We start from the raw sequence: 14,043 nt of genomic DNA, 5'->3' as shown, positions 1-14,043 counted from the left end.
TCACTGAACAGCAAGTTATATTCTGGATACAGCGAGTTGGCACCGCGGATGGTAAGGCCGTCGGTGGAGCTTTTGACATTATACCAATAGGTAACTTTCATCAATCGCTGGGCTCTGTACGTTAATATTCAAACTGCAAACTAAGGTGTGCATTGCCAATAGTGTACAGCGGATTTCCTATCGGCGCACCTGGTTTGCCTATCGGAATAGCAGGGTAAGTGAGGCTACTGACTTAGCCGTTCGACTCTCAACGGCAGTGGTAACATTCTTGAACGTTTGAACCATCAATATTCTAATTTGTACACGAATTTAAGGTGCCGTCATTATAATGTATACTAATGAGTTTCCCTAAACACGTTGCAATACTCTAGATACGGCGGGTTAACGTATCGGACGGCGAGGCATTCGGTAAAACGTATGTCTTTATAGCAAATAGTTACGTTCTCACAAGTGATGACGCTCTATTTTAATATTCACTCCGCGAATTTAGGTATGTATTGCCAATACTCTTCAGCGCATTTACTCTCGGATTATCTGGTTTGTCCCTCTGAATCGCAGAATGTGTGAAGCTACTGACTAAGCCATTCGTCTGTCATAGAAGATGGCAACCTTCCTAAAAGTTTGATCCGTAATCTTCTTATTCAGATGTGACATTAAGATGCGCGTCACTAAAATATATACTAATGTATACATTTAACGTATACTGTTTGGGAACGATACTAACTGATATAAAGTGACGCGTTTCACCCAAGACCGTACCATCCGCGAACATCACCCACTTCATCGAGAGTATGACTTCGTGTTCAGAGTATCAAATTAGTAAACATTTTAGTGACGGGGACCTTAATTTCATTGTGAAAAAGAAGAAAAAGAGTCAAGCGTTTCGAGAAAGTTCTCAACTTTTTTAGGAATCGATCTGATCAGTCAATGGCTCCACCTATCCTGTGACTCCGAGAGACAATCCAAGTATTCCAGGAGTTAATACGCTGAACAGTATTGTCACTAGACACTTTAATTGACGGTATAAATAATAAAGAACACAGTCAAACCGTTCGAGAAGGTTACAAGTTCTTACAAAGTCAATTGTTTTACAGAAGACCTTATCTTCCGAAAAAATGACCCGCAGTATCGATAGTATAACTTCGTGTGCAGAGAAAGAAATCAGTCCTCATTTCAGTGACAGGCTTCATGTATAAATTAGAAAATAGAATGTCAAGTCGTTCGTGGAGGTTACAACCTTCTTTGAGAGTCAAACATTTTAGTCAATATCTCCTCCTATCCTCTGATTCCGAAAGTCAAACCAGTCATTCCGGGAGAAAACCCGGTTAACTGTTTTGGCAATGGACACCATAATTCGCGATATGCATAATAAAGTAGGGTGTCTAACCGTGGAAGAACGGTACGTATTAGTATAGAATCAAACATTCACCGAAGGCCTTACATTTCGAAAAGCTAATCCACTGTATCGAATGTATAACTCCGTGTTCAGGGAAGCAAGATAATATGCAATTTAGTCGAGCGCACCTTAATTTCGTGTACGAATTAAGAAATCGAAGATCAAAACTTTCAAGAACGTTGCCAAACTCCTTGGCAGTCAAACGGCTAAGTCAGTAGCTTCACCTATCCTGTTATTTCGACAGTCAAACCAGGTATTGCGCAAGTTTCTACGACGAACAGTATTGGCAAAAGACACCTCAATTTACGGTTTGAACATTAAAGTATTGTGTCAAACTGCTTGAGAGCATTACCAATTGGTATAACGACAATCGTTTTACCAGAGACCTTACCTTGAGAGAACCTAAGCCGCTGTAACCACTGTGTCAGTTATCATTCACGGAAGAAAGATTAGTAGACATTATAGCATAAGCACACCTTATTTTCATGTATGAACAGAATTATCGAGAATCAAACCGCTTGAGGACGATCTCATCTTCTCTGATAGTCGAACGGATAACATAGTAGCTTGACCTATCCTGTCATTCCGATAGTCAAACCAGGCATTCCCGGAGTCAATCCGCTGTACACTATAAGCAGTGTATACCTTAATTCACGGTTTGAATATTAATGCTCACAGTCTAAGCTTCGTAGAGCGATACCTATTGGGTTAATGTCAATAGCTTTACCGATGGCCTTACCTCCGAGAAACTGACCTGCTGTATCGAGAGTATAACGCGCGGTCAGGGAAAGAAAGCAGTATTCATATGAATGTCGGGCACCTTAACTTCATGTATGAGTTAGAAGATTGAGGGCCAAACCGCTCGTGAACATTCCTAGCTTGTGTGAGCTACGAACAGGTAAGTCAACAGCTTCACCTATCGAGTGGTTCGTAGAGTCAAACCAGATATTCCCGCAGAAAGTCCGCATAAGAACTTTGGCAATAGGCACATTAATTTAAGGTTTGCATATTAAAAGAGAGCGTCTAACCGTTTGAGAATGGTATCAGTTTCTATAAAGTCAGACGATTTACCGAAAATCACACCCTCCAAAAAATAACACGCTGTAGCGAGAGCATAGCTTCAAGTTGAGGGAGAGAAATTAGCTTTCATTACTGTCATGTGCACCTTATCTTAGTGTATGAATTAGAAGATCGAGGATCAAACCGCTCGAGAACATTACCACCTACTGTTACAGATAAACGGCTAAGTAAATACTTCAACAATCCTTTGATTCCATAAGTAAAAACCAGGTATTCCGGAGGTACATCTGCTGAATCGTATTGGAAATAGACACCTCAATTTACGGTTCCAGTATTATTGTAGAGCGTCAAACTGTTTGTGTGCGTTGCCAATTGCATATATTCAAAGGCTTTACTGGAGACCTTACGCGCCGAAAGTCTAACCCACTGTATCGAGAGTATAATTTCGTGTTCAGGAAAGTAAGTTAGTGTTCATTAGAGTGACGGGCACCCTTTATCCCCGTGCATGAATTGGAAGGTCGAGGATAAAACCGTTCGAGAACATTAACACCTTCCGCGAGAAACAAACGGCTAAGTGAATAGTTTCACATATCCCGTGATTCCGAAAGTTATACCAGATATTCCGGGAGTAAATGCGATGTACAGTATTGGCAATAGACAATTCACTTCACGGATTGGGTATTAAAGCAGGCCGTCAGGCCGTTGTAGAGCATTCCCAATTCGTGTAGGGTTAAACTTCATGCAGAATGCTTTACCCTCCGAAAAGCAGTCCAGCTGTATGCAGAGACTAACACCGTGTTCAGACGACCGAACAAGTAATCATTTACTAGGGAGCACTTTAATTTCATGCATGACTGACAAGGTCGAATGTCAGTCAGTTCGAGAAAGTTACCACATTCTATGAGATTCGAACAGGTAAGTCCATAGCTTCAGATATTCTGTAAATCCGAAAGTCGCACGGTATATTTCGGATGTAAATTCGCTGTACAATGTTGGCACTAGTAACCTCAATTTGCGGATTAAACTATTTAAATACAGCGTCACCCGTTTGAGAACATTACCAATTCCTGCAAAGTCATACATTTTACCGAAAGCATTACCGCCGAAACGCTATCCCAAAGTATCGAGAGTACAATTTCGTGTTCAGAAAATTAAGTTAGTGTTCATTACAGTGACAGGGACCATAATTTCAGTATGAATAAGAAGATCGGGGGTCAAACCGTTCGAGTACATTGCCATCTTCTGTAAGAGCTAAGTCAACACCTTCCCTATAGTCGTGGTTCAGAGGGTCATGTCTGCAATTCCAGGAGTAAGTCCACTGAACAGTATTGGGAATAGGCACCTTAATCAACGGCTTGAAATATAAACGAGAGAGTCAATCCGTTGGAGCACATAAGCAATTTTTATATAGTCATACTATTTACCGAATACATTACCTTTCTAGAACCGATCCAGCTGTATCGAGTATCATGCTTAGTGCCAGTGGGAACCAGTTAGTGGACTTTTTCGCAGACGAGCAGCTTTGTTTCATATGTGAATAGCAATGTTGGCAGTCATACCGTTGCAGAACGATTCAACCTTCCATTAAAGCCCCAGATCAAAGACAACTGCTTCTCCTATCCTGTGATTGCGAGAGTCAGACCACGTATTTTAGGCGAAAATGCGCTGAACAATATTGGAAATAGATACAATTATTGTAGGCACAAATGTTAAGGTTGGGAGTCAAGCCGACGTAGAACATTTCCAATTCGAATGACGTATTTCTTTTTAACCTATACCATACTTTCCGAGAACGCAAGCTGCCGTAAACTTTTGTCTTGTTTGGGTTCAAAGGAACGAATTAGTAGACATTTTATCAGACGAGCACGATAATTTCATGTATCAATAAGAATCTCTAGCGTCAAGCCGTTCGAGAAGGGTTACCAGCTTCATCGCGTGTCCAACGGCTGAGTCAATAGCTGCAAATATACTTGTGATTCCGAGAGTCATGCCTTGCATTCCAGGAGTAAATCCGCTGGATAAGCATTGGCGATAGATACCTTAATTCACGGCATGAGAATTAAAGTACAGTGTCACATAGTTGTGCCACGTTACCTATTGGTATAGAGTCTAACGATTCACCGAAGGCCTTACCTTCCGAGAAGCAAACCCGCTGCTTCGAGAGTATGACTTCGGGTTCAGAGTAGCAAATTAGTATACATTTCAGTGACAAGCGCCTTTATATCATGTTTGAATTAAAATATCGAGTGTCAAACCGTTTGAGATCGTTATCACCTTCTTCGAAAGTCGCACACTTAAGTCAATTGCAGCACCTCTCCTCGGATTACGAGAGGCAAACCAGGTATTGCAGGAGTACATGCGCTGAAAAGTGTTCACAATAGACAGCTTACTTCACGGCATTAATATTAGCGTAGGGAGTCAAACCGTCGGAGAACATTACAAATTCGTATAGAATCATTCCTTTCTTGAATACCTTACCTTCCATAGCTCAATCCTGCTGGGTCGAGTGTCCTGCTTAATGTCACTAGAAATAAATTACTAGACATTTTAGGGGACCGACACCACATGTTCACCTATAAATATCAAAATCGAGAGTCAAACCGTTCCAGAACGTTACTACCGTCTTTGAGAGTCTAACTGATAAGTTAATAGCGTCACCGTTCCTGTGTTTCCTAGAGCCATACCTTGCACTCCGAGATTAAATGCTCAGGACATTTTTGGCAATAGGCACCTTAATTCACGGTATGAATGTTAAAGCAGACCATGATACTGTTGTAGAACGTTACATATTGCTACAGAGTCAAACTTTGTGCCGAAGGCATTACCTTCCGAGGACCTGACCCGCTGCATAGAGATCATACCTGCGTGTGGAGAAAGGAAAATTTGTACACATTTTAGAGACGGGCACATTAATTTTGCGTATGAATTAGAGGGTCGAGAGTCAAACCGATCTCGATCATTACCACCGTCATTGAGAGTCCAAGGGCTAAGTCAATATCTACACATATCCTGTGATTCGGAGATTCAAAGCAGGTAATCCGAAAGTAAATCCACTGTAGAGTACTGGAAATAGACACCTTACTCCGCGGGTTGAATATTGATATAGAGTCTCACCCCGTTTGAAAACGTTACCAGTTGCTATAAAGTCAATCTTTTACCGACAGCCTTACCGTCCGCGAAGATAGCCCGCCGTATCGAGGGTATATATTCGTGTTCAGAGAAGGTCATTAATATACATTGTGGAGTCGGCACCGTAAATTCGTGTATCAATGAGAATATCTATGGTGAAACCGTTCGAAAACGTTACCATCAACTTTGAGTGTCGAACAGCTAGGTCAGTAACTTCAGGATGCCCAGCGATTCGGAGGGACAGGCCCGGTATTGCTGGAGTAAATCCGCTGAACAGTTTTCCCAACAGGCACCATAATTTACGGTTTGAATAAAAAAGGAAAGCATCAAACCGTTTTAAAACATAGCCTATTGGTATAAAGTCAAACGTTTTACCGAAGCCCATACCTTCCGCGAACATCACCGGCTACATCGAGAGTATAATTTCGTGTTCAGAGAAAGAAACTAGTCTTCATTTCAGTGACGGACACCTTATCTTCTTGTATAACTTAGAAAATCCAGGGTCAAACCGCTCGAGGGCGGTGCCACCTTCTGTGAGAGACGATCGGTAAAGTCAATAGCTTCATCATTCCAGTGATTCCGAGAGTCAAACCAGGTATTCCGAAAGTAAATCCGTTGAATGGTATTGGCAATGGACACATTAGTTCGCGGTATGAATATTGAAGTAGAGAGTTGATCCTTCGAAAAGCATTACCAATTGGTATGAAGTCATTCGGTCAACCGTAGTAGTTACACTTCGATGAGCTAACCCGCTATATAGACCGTATAACTTCGTGTTTAGAGGCTCACATTACTATACACTTTAGTGTCGGCGCCGTAATTTCGTGTATGAATTAGAATATAGATGGTTAGACCGATCGAGAACGTAACCACCCCCTTTGAGGGCAGAACGGAAAACTTAATAGCTTCACCTTTCCTGTGGCTCCAAGGGCAGAAACATGTAATCCGAGAGTAAATCCGCTGGACAGGATTTGCAATAGACACCATAATTCCCTGTTCTAACATTAAAGTAGAGCATCGAACCGTTGTAAAACTTTACCTATTGATATAGAGTCAATCACTTTTCCGGTGGTCTTACCTTCCGAGCAGCCTAACCAGCTGTAGTGAGTGTCCTGCTAAATATTCGCGGGAAAAAATTAGTAGATATTCTGGCAGAGCGACATCAGATTTTCATGCATAAGTATTTAAAATCGTGAGTCAAGTTGAACGAGAATGCTACCATTTGCCTCGTGACTCGAACGGTTAAGTCAATAGCATCACCGATCCTGTGATTCCAAGTGTCAATGCAGTTATTGCGGGCGTAAATGCAATGAATAGTGTTGGCAATTGATACCTTAATTCACGGTTTGAATATTAACGCAGACCGCCATACTGTTGTAGCACTATACCTATTGCTTTCTACCGAAGGCATTAGCTTCCGAGAAGTTGGCCCGCTGTATCCAGATTACAACTTTGTGTTGAGCGAAGAAAATTAGTACACCTTTTAGTGATGGACAGCTTAATATCATGTGTGAATTGGAATATCCAGGGTCACACCGCTCAAGAACGTACCACCTTCCTTAAAGTTCGAATAGCTAACACAATAGCCTTTTTGATAGTCTATCGGCAAAGTCAGTAGCTTCACCTATCTTGTGCCTGCGAGAGTCAAACCTGACACTGCCGGAGCAAATGCGCAGTACAGTATTGGCAATAGTTTCCTTAATTCACTGTATGAATATTAAAGTAGAGAGTCAAACAATCGGAGGACATTACCAATTGTTATAAAGACCTTTTTTCACGAATGGCTTCCCTTCAGTAAACCTTTCCCGCTGTATCCATTGTATATGTTCGTTTGGAGAGAAACATATTAGTATATATATTAATGACAGGCACTTTATTTAGGTATACGAATAGAAAATTCACGAGATGAATCTCTTGAGAACATTGCCAGCGTCTTTACTAGTTGAACGGCTAAGCTAACAGCATTACCTAACCTGTGATCGGAAGAGACAAACAAGGTAATCCGCCAATAAACCTGCTGTGCAGTACTGGCATTAGACATGCAATTTCACGGTATAAATATTGAAGAACAGGGTCAATGCGTTGCAGAACGTTTCCTATTGCTACAAAGTTAGACACTTTACAGAAGGCCTTATTTTCCGAGATGCTAACCCGCAGTATCGGGATTATAGCTTCGTGCTCAGCAATGTAAGTTATTATCAGTTTCTGTGTCAGGCACGTTAATTTCATGTATGAGTTAGAAAATCGAGGGTCAAACCAATCAATAACGTTACCACGGTCTGTGAGTGTTGCACAGCTAAGCCAATAGCATCACATTTCCTGTGATTCCGAATGAAAAAGCAGGTATTCCGCGAGTAAATACACAGGGCAGTATTGGCAATTGACACCTTAATTCACGGTATAAATATTAATGCAGACAGTAATACTGCTGTGGAACATTACATATTGGTATACAGTCAAACTTTCTGCCGAGGACCACACATGCCGAGAAGCCGACCGGCTGTACCGAGAGTATAGCTTAGTGTCCTGAGGGACGAATTAATATATATTATTGTGACTGGCACCTTAATTTCATGTATCAATAAGATGATCGAGAGGCAAACTTTTCCAAAACTTTACCAGCTCCATTGAGAGTCGCACAGCTAAGCAAATAGCTTCACCTATCACGTGATTGCGGGAGTAAATCCTGGCATACAAGGAGTAAATCATCTCAGCAACGTTGGAAATAATCGTGCTCAATCAAATGGAATGAATATTAAGCTAGACAGTCAAACCGTCGGTGAACATTTCCAACTTGTATATGGTCAATCTTCTTACGGAAGGCCTTGCTGTCCGAGAACCTAACCTGCTGTATCGAGAGTATAACATCTAGTCACGCGTAGCAAATTAGCTTTCATTTTAGTGACGGGATACTTTATTACAAGCATGAATTAGACGGTCGATGAGTCAAACCGTTCGTGAACGTTACAACCCTCTTTGAGAGACGAACGGCTAAGTCGATAGCATCACCTATTCCAAGGTTCCAAGAGTCAAATGAGTTATTCCAGGAGTAAATCCACTGAGCAATATTAGCAAAACACGCATTAATTCACGGGTTGAATAATAAAGTAGAGCGCCAAACCGTTTGAGATCGTTTCCAAATGGCATTAGGTCAAACCTTTTACTAATGACCATGCCATGCGAAAGCCTAACGCGCTGTATCGAGAGTTTGATAACGTGTTCAAGCCCTAAGAACGTATACATATTAGGACCTGGCTCCTTGGTTTCTACCATGAAGTACACGATTTAGTGTTGAAGCGTTCGAGAACGGTACCTCGTTCCTTGAGAATCGAACGGCTAAGTCAATATCTTCACGTTTCCTGCTATTCCGAATGTCAACCGATAAATTCCTGGAGTAAATGCGCGGTACAGTATAGGCAAAGAATCCTTAATTCGCGGACTGAATATTAAATTAGAGTGGCACACCGTGTGATAACGTTGATATCTCGTCAAACGTTATTTCCGAATGCCTTACCCTCCGAAAAACTAACCAGCTGTATCGGGAGTATAACAGCGTGTCCGAAGGTACGAACCAGAACACATTTTAGTGACGGGCACCATAATTCCCTGTGTGAAGTAGAAGGTCGTGTGTCAAACAGTTTGAGGACGTTACCACCTTCTTTGAAAGTCGAAAGCATATGCCAACAGCTTAACCTATCATATGATGCCGATACTTAAAACAGGTATTCCTTGAGTAAACGCCCTGAGCGATTTTGGCACCAGACAGTCTATTCCACGGAATAAATTATAAAGTACAGAGGCAAACCGTTGTAGATCGTCGTCTTGCGTTATACAGTCAATCTTTTCACCGAAGTCCTTACCTTCCTAGCACCTAACCCGCAGTATCTAGAGCATATCTTCTTGTCCAGAGAAACAAATTAGCAATCATTTTCGTGACGCTCACCTTAATTTCATGTATGAATTCGAAGGTAAAGTGTAAAACAGATCACGATCGATACCACCTTGTTTGATATTCGAGAGGCTAAGTTAATGGCTTCACATATCCTGTGATTCCGAAAATAGAACCAGGTATTCCGGGAGCACATCCGCTGGATATTATTGGCAATAGACAGCATACAGCACGGTATGAATATGAAGGTGGAGCGTTAGACGGTTATAGAGCTTCATCTTTTAGTTTAGAATCATACTTATTACCGAAGGCCATACCTTCCGGCAAGCCCACCCGCTGAAGCAAGTGTCTTGCTCAGTGTTCAATGTAGCAAATTAGTAAAATTTACTACGGGAATACATGGTTTGCCTCTTCGAATATTGGAATACGACAAGCTATGGACTTAGCCGTTCGTCTCTCAAAGAAGGTGGTAACGTTATCGAACGGTTTGTTCCTCGATCTTATAAATAATGGATGAAATGAAGGTGCCCGTCACTGCAATGTGTACTTTTTTTCTGCTCAGACCACGATGTTTTACTCTCGTGATCGCAGGTTAGCTTCTCTGAATGTACCGTCTTCTGTAAAGACTTATATTTTATACCAATATGTAACTTTGCACAACTGTGTGACCCTGTACATTAATATTTATACATGGAAGTAGGGTTTTTAATGACAATACAGTAAAGCGGATTTACACACGGAATACCTGGTTTGAACCTCGGTATCACAGAATATGTGAAGCTGTTGACTCAGCCGTTCGACTCTCAAGGAAGGTGGAAACGTTCTTGAAATTTTTAACCCTGGATTTTGTAATTCATATATGAAGTTAAGGTGCCCGTCACTGAAATTCATAATCACATGCTTCACTGACCACGAAGCTATACTCTCGATTCAGTGGGTTGCCTACTCCGCAGGTACGACCATCGTCGAAAAGTTAGGCTATGCCGATATCCAACGTCATACTGCGGTTTGACGGTCTACGTTAACATTCATACCGTGAATTAAGGCGTCTATTGCCAATATTGGTCAGTGGACTTACTCGCGGAATACCTGGTTTTACACACGGATCCACAGAATAGTTGAAACTGTTGACCTAACCGTTCGACTCACAAGGAGGATGGAAACCATCGCGAACGGTTTGGCGCCCGATCTTCTCAATCATACACGAAATTATGGTGCCCGTCACTGAAATGTCTACTAATTTGCGTCTCGGAACACGAAGTAATGCCCTCAATAAAGCGGGCTTGCATCTCGGAACACGAAGTAATGCCCTCAATAAAACGGGCTTGCATCTCGGAACACGAAGTAATGCCCTCAATTAAACGGGCATGCTTCTCGGAAGGAATGGCCTACGGTAGAAAGTTAGAGTGTGTACGAATGGGTAAAGGTCTACAATGGCTTGACCTCCTGCTATAATATTCGAGCAGTGAATGATGTTACGGCAGATCGAGCAACACTACTGTATGTTCTCCGTTAATTTCTTAAGACATGATTTTGAACCGTAAGCAATTCCTTCTCATTTTTATATTTATATACATATACTGCAATTTACTAATATGGTCATTACAATTTTTTTTCGAAATTGTCTATTGTTAGTTGAAAAAATTGTATTTCTGAATACAAGTGTCTTTGGAACTAGTTCAGTGCACGTTTATGACATTATTTTGTTAAATTTATTGTTATTTTAATCGATTGTCTGTATACGTACCTACGCTTTCGGGCGCGGTACGGTTGTAGTGGTCTTGTAGTTAGGTACGACAGATAGGAGCAGCATGCTGGATTGTCCTCGTTAATTTCTGTAACCCAGGATTTTAAACTGTATGCATTCTTTCCCAATTTGTCCTGTTATTTTATACGTTCTTTAATTTACTGTAATGATATTTTAGATTTCTTTTTGTAATTTTCAGGTTCTATTGTAACAAATTGTATTTCCTGGTAAAACTGCCTATGGATATAGGTGAGTGTACGCTAATGACATTATTTTGTTTAACTAACTGTTATTGTGTATGATTGTCTGTATACGTACCTAAGCAGACCGATCAACACGACTGGAGTGCACTTGCAGTTGCGTTCGGTACATCGTAGCGACACTACTGTACGATTATCGTTAACTTCTCCATTCTCGATATTGTATCGTATGCATTTTTTCCCATTTTTCCATTTATTTGTACAAACTGTAATGTTGTGTTATGATATTTTCGATATTTTGCGCCATATTCAATTGGCATTTTAGAAAATTGTATTTCTTAGTAAAAGTTCCCTTTTGGGATTAGTTGTTTGAACGCTTATGACAATATTGTGTTCAATTCCTTGTTATCTTATATGATTGTCTGAATACGTATCTATGATGCCTGAGTGTCACGAATAGAGTGGTCTTGCAGTTTCAGTCGACATATCGGTGCGACACTACTGCATGATTTTCGATAATTTATCTATCCATGATACTGTACCGTTTGCATTGTTTCCCAGTCTTCCATTTATTTATACATGCTGTAACTTACTGTTATGATATTTTCAATTTGCGTCAAAATTTTCCACTTTTATTTAAAAGAATTTGTTTACTAGTAAAAGTGACATTGGAACTTGTTGAGTGTACGTTAGTGACAGTATTTTGTTAAATATAATGTTATTTCATATGATTGTCTGTATACGTCGCTACGCTGTTTGTGCGACACGACTGGTGAGGTCTTGTTGTAGCGTCTGACAGAACGGAACTACCCTGCTATATGGTCTTTGTTAAATTCTTTAACAATAATGTTGTACCGTATGCAATCTATGGCAGTCTTCTATTTATCCCTACATGATGTAGTTCAAATTTATGATATTTTCCATGTTTATCAACGTTTACCAATATTGTTTTAAAAAACTGTATTTCTTAGTAAAAGTTTCTTTTGAGTTAGGAGAGTTTAGGTTCATAACAATATCATGTTAAATTCTCTGTTATTTTATATGATTACCTGTACACGTACCTACGCTGCCAGATCTACACGACGTGAATGGCCTTGTAGTTGCGTAGGCAGATCGGTGCGACAATAGCGTATGGCCCTTGTTTCTTCTTTGTCCTTACCTATGTGGCGTAAGCATTGAAAGGCTGGATTATATTTATTTCTACATACTGCAATTTACTTTTAGGATATTTTCGATTCGTTTCATAACTTCTAGTCTTTAATTTGAAAATCTGTATTTCTTAGAAAAGGTGTCTATGGAATTGGTTGAGTGTACGTGTGACGAGATATTATTATAAACCTGTCGTAGTTTTACATTATTGGCCGTATAGGTGCCCACGCAGCCGGAGCAACACGACTGGCGAGGTCTTGTAGTCGCGTACGGCAGATGGCAGCGGCACAACTGGATGGTCGTCGTTAATTCCTTTAAAAATAATGTTGTACCGTATTCAGCCTTTCGCAATTCTCTGTTTACTTAGAAATACCTTAATTTATTCTCACGATATCCTTTATTTCCTCCGATGTTTCAAATTGCTTTCTAAAATATAGTATTTCTTATTAGAGGTATCTTTGGAATTAGTTAAGGGTACGATTATGATAATATTTTGCTATACTTACTGCTATTTCATGCGGTTGCCTGTATGCGCACCTACGCGTCCGGAAAGACACGGCTGTAGTGGCTCTGCAGCTGCGTGCGGCAGATCGGAGCGACACTACTGGATGGTCTTCGATAATTTTTTTAACCTTAATAATGTACAGTAAGAATTTTTCCCCAGTTTTTCATTTGTTTGTCCATACTGTTAGTTGCTGCTGTGATATTTTCACTTCTCCTAAAAAATACAATTTCCGAAATAAAAAATTGGAGGGTTTGAATGAAATCGGAAATATCATAACAGTTGATCGTAGAATGTAGTAATAAATAGTTAGTATCGAAACAATGCAGTCGGCAGAATATCAAGGTTAGAGAAATTAACGAAGATAATACCGTAGTGTCGGATCGATATGCCGAACGCAACTGCAAGAGAACTCCACCCGTGTCGCTCCGGAACGTAGGTACTTACACGCACAATCGTTTAAAATAACAACAAATATAGAAAACTGATGTCATAATCGTACACTCAACAGATTCCAATGACACTTATCATGAAATGTACAATGATTGATATTAAAAATTGGGAATTAATGAAAAAATTCGTAAGTATTAAAACAGTAAATTACAGTATATATAAATAAATGGAAGAATGCGAAGGAATGCATGCGGTAGTATGTCAAGGTTAAAGAAATTAACGTAGACCATACAGCATTTGTCGCTCTGACCTAGCGAACACAACAACAGGATGAATCCAGTGCTGTCGCGCGGGCAGCATAGGTACATATGGAGACAATGATATATAATAACTAACTATTCAGCAACATAATGTCAGAAGCGTACACTCATCAAATTTCAAAGGCACAATTCATTAAATGTACAACGATTGATATTAGAAATTGGGAATTTTGAAAATATCAAATGTATCGTAACAGTAAATTACTGTATGTACTAATAAGTTGAAAATAGTGAAAGAATGCAAGTGGCACAATACCACGGTTAAAAAAATGAATATAGGTCATAGAGCAGTGTCGCT

This window comes from Lasioglossum baleicum, unplaced genomic scaffold, assembly GCF_051020765.1.
Source record: "Lasioglossum baleicum unplaced genomic scaffold, iyLasBale1 scaffold0102, whole genome shotgun sequence".
Taxonomy (NCBI): domain Eukaryota; kingdom Metazoa; phylum Arthropoda; class Insecta; order Hymenoptera; family Halictidae; genus Lasioglossum; species Lasioglossum baleicum.
Note: the sequence above shows the minus strand (reverse complement) of the source record.